This window comes from Prionailurus bengalensis, chromosome B3, assembly GCF_016509475.1.
Source record: "Prionailurus bengalensis isolate Pbe53 chromosome B3, Fcat_Pben_1.1_paternal_pri, whole genome shotgun sequence".
Classification (NCBI taxonomy): domain Eukaryota; kingdom Metazoa; phylum Chordata; class Mammalia; order Carnivora; family Felidae; genus Prionailurus; species Prionailurus bengalensis.
This window is the reverse complement of record NC_057355.1, coordinates 88830635-88834984: the sequence shown is the minus strand read 5'-3', so window position 1 is coordinate 88834984 and position 4350 is coordinate 88830635.

The window sequence follows — 4350 nt, the reverse complement described above, 5'->3', positions numbered from 1 at the left end:
TCCTTACAGCCACCAGGAGATAGAAGAGGTTAAGGATGGATTCTCTCCTAGAGGACACTTCCAGAGGGAGGGTCACCCTGCCAACATCTTAATTTCAGCCCAGTGATAAAGATTTTGGACTTCATGCCTCCAGAATTGTTAAGAGAATAAATTTCTGATGTTTCAAGCCACATAGCTTATGGTAATTTGTTATAGCAGCCCCAAGAAAATAATACAGGTATTAAACATCAACCCCATCTCTACTTAGTAACACTGATAAACATGAAAATTGTGTAATAGCTCTAGAAATAATACCTTTTTTTCAAACTTGTCTAGTAAGGGCATTTTCACAATTTCCCAATTGATTATTATAGATGGTGGCATCCTATATAACACAGAAATATTCACAGCAAGTGTCAAGACATGAAAAATACTAGAATATAATGTTTTATGGTACATCACGGGAATCTTAAAAAATGAATGTTGCAATGTGTCTACTCTCAAATTATCTTTTGTCTGCTAAGGGCTAGGCCTTATTACTACTTAAAACTTCAAATGATGTTAAATACAGAATGTAAGTCTTCTAGCTAAAAAACTCAGGGTATAAAAGGCACTTATTAATTCATTAAGGATTATTTAAAATGCAAGTACATCAGGACATACTGAGATTTCAGAAGGTTCTCAAACAAAACTTAAGTGCCTCACAGTAATTCATTAATCCACTTATCTTCATATGAATGCTTCAGCTAATTATAGCATATTGTATTCTTGATGAATATTTCAATGTATACCTCAATTCCCTCAAAATATTAATGTTTTATTCAATGCATACTTATGAGGTACTAATATATACAAAGCAATGTGCCAGTTGCTGATGTTGGGAGATAGAGGAGTGGGCCATAGCTAACAAAAACTTTTCTGTGTTGATTTCTGCTGTATAAAAAGTATAAGCAATAAGACCTAAAGGAAGATAAATATGGATAACTACATTTACTACAAGATTGTTTTTCTAAGCGCTATAAGAGAGTTTTAGGTTAAAAGGTTAGAGTTCAGGAAAAAAATAAATTTCTATACAGCTAGGGTGGAAGAGGGAGAAGGAATGAAAATCGTTCACAGAAAAGGTAGCCCTTGAATAATCTATCATGCCAAGATGAACAGTCCCAGTGGTGAGAACAGCATACACAAGTACAGATGTGACAAAGTGCCATGTGTCCCAAGTTACTGTACAGAGATCACTTTGGTTAGGACATCATTTTGCAGGAAAAAAAAGATAAATTGGAAACAAATAGTAAAATCATTAAATGCCAGGCTAAGGTTGCTGGACTTTGTCTACTAGCCATGAAAACCCACAAGAAGTTCTAAAGCAAAGGAGTGATAAGATCAGGAAGAAAAGATGGGGAAAGCGATTCAGGTTCTAGCTCTGCCACTTACACTAATCTGAGGCAAAGTTACTTGTCTTCCTGGAGCTGTTTTTTTCTATAAATGAAGATAACTTAAATAATGACCTCATAGGATGGATGTGAAGGTCAGAAATAAATAAGGAATATAACAATACTGTATAAACTTTAAAACAGGGTAAAAGGCATAAAATACAAAGTTTGAGAAACAGCTGGGTGGCTCAGTTGGTTAAGTGTCCGACTCTAGGTTTTGGCTCAGGTCATGATCTCACAGTTCTTGAGTTCAAGCCCTACATCAGGCACTCCACTGTCGCTTGGTATTCTCTCTCTCTGTCTCTGTCTCTGTCTCTCTTTCTCTCTCTCTCTCTCACTGCCCTTCCCATGCTCGCTTGCTCTCTCAAAAATAAATAAACAAACTTTAAAAGTAAATAAAATAGTTATTAAAAAATAAAAATAAATAGGGGCGCCTGGGTGGCGCAGTCGGTTAAGCGTCCGACTTCAGCCAGGTCACGATCTTGCGGTCCATGAGTTCGAGCCCCGCGTCAGGCTCTGGGCTGATGGCTCGGAGCCTGGAGCCTGTTTCCGATTCTGTGTCTCCCTCTCTCTCTGCCCCTCCCCCGTTCATGCTCTGTCTCTCTCTGTCCCAAAAATAAATAAAAATGTTGAAAAAAAAATTTTTTTAATAAAAATAAATAAAATAAAATAAAACACAAAGTTTGTGCTTGCACTGATAATCCACGCAGGAGTTAATGGGCCTGAAGTATCAGTTGGGAATTCACAACTGATTCACAACTTTTTTGCTTTGAGGATCTGACGCTGAAGAAATGGAAAACCAGTATAATGGGGTACATGTGGAATTTGTACAAACTTTAATCAACTTTTTTTGTATAGGCACAATACAAATGTTTCTTTAATGGTTCACATTTAAAAAAATCCAGAGTGAAAAATCCTTCCTTTTGTCCTTCGCTTCAACCACCAGTTCCCTTACCTGGAATCAACTTGGAGTCTCTGGTATGAGTCACCAGTACCTTTTGTCTGGATTGCTGCAGAAGCATCCTAATGGATACCCTGCTTCCTCCTTTGCCCATATATTCTCCACACAGCAGCCAGAGTGGTGCTTTTAAATATTTATTTTTTAAATGTTTATTTATTTTTGAGAGAAAGTGCAAGCAGGGGAGGGGCAGAGAGAATGGGAGACAGAGAATCTGAGGCAGTCTCTGTACTGACAGCAGAGAGCCCGACACAAGGCTTGAACTCACGAACCATGAGATCATGACCTGGGTGGAAGTTGGTTGCTTAACCACCTGAGCCACTGGGTGCCCCCAGAGTGGTGCTTTTAAGCATGATCACATCATGCCACTTTTCTCTAAAATGCCTTAGTAATTTCCTCTCTTATTCAGAGTAAAAGACAAAATCTTTGCTAATGTTGATAGAGACCTACAGGATTTGCTCCCTCCCCCATTACCTGTTTGATACTGTTTCCTCCTTCCTCCTAGCATTCCAACGTTCTGACTTCCCTGTTTTCCCCTGTTCCTTAGCACTTGTTTCTTCTACCTGAAAAGTGCTTACCACCATATCCTTAGGCCTGCTCAGGCTTCTGAGCAGATAGCTCCTTATCATAAAGGCCTTTCTTGATCATCCTGACCACCCAACATTCCCTAACCCCGTTCCCTGATTATTTTTCTCCATTCAACTTCCATGACTATTTACAAATATACCCAGGCTTTTTTATTCAAATGTGGTAAGGCCAACAGATGAGAAGATTGCTACTGAAAAAATAGTTTGTTACAGCTTGCAAGGGGAAGAGGAATTCAGTGCTATGTAGGGCCATATAAGGAGGGATGGCAGTAGGGGGCTGCTGTCAGGGTGCAGAAGGAGTGAGGAGGAAGCATAGGCCAGAGCCATTATTGTGGTTTTTGTGGGGAGGAATGGGAAAGACAGAGCAAGCAGCTGAGCAAGTTTAGGATTGGCTAGTTTGATTTTGGCAGGCTGAGATATGCAGATGGTCCTTAGATTCCCATATATTAAGGCATAAGCTTTCATCGACAAGTGAAAAGAATACCCTATCATGGCAGTTAATTGAGGTTTTATTTAATATAGTCAGATTAATCTTTAGAGTACTAACTGGCTTTTCTTATGTCCTCCAACATACAAAAATGGTTTTATACTTGGAAATATTTCTGTGACATAGTTTCACTATAGTCTTTTAATAATAATTTGAAAATTTATATAATTGAATACTTTAAATTTATAATAATCTTCTTCCCCTAAAGTACTCTTTTCCCTTATCTATACTGCCTATCTAAAAAGAGGATTCATATAATTCATTATTTCAAATTTTTCAAGCATATAATCCAGTTCAATATTCTTAGACCAAAAAACTTTTATAACTGATCCATGAATTCAGCAAAGTCACAGGATATAAAATCAATGCACAGAAATCAGTTGCATTTCTATACACCAATAATGAAGCAACAGAAAGAGAAGTTAAGGAATCAATCCCATTTACAACTGCACCAAAAACCATAAAATACCTAAGAATAAACCTAACCAAAGAGGTGAAAAATCTATACACTGAAAACTATAAAAAGCTTATGAAAGAAATTGAAGAAGACACCAAAAAATGGGAAAATGTTCCATGCTCATGGATTGGAAGAAAAAATATTGTTAAAATGTCAATACTACCCAAAGCAATCTACATATTCAATGCAATACCTATTAAAATAACATCAGCATTCTTCACAGAGCTAGAGCAAACAATTCTAAAATTTGTATGGAACCAGAAAAGACCCTGAATGGCCAAAGCAATCCTGAAAAAGAAAAACAAAGCTGGAGGCATCACAATCCCATACTTCAAGCTGTATTACAAGTTGTACTCATCAAGACTGTATGGTACTGGCACAAAAACAGACACTCACATCAGTGGAACAGAATAGAGAACCCAGAAATGCCCACAAACGTATGGGCAACTAAT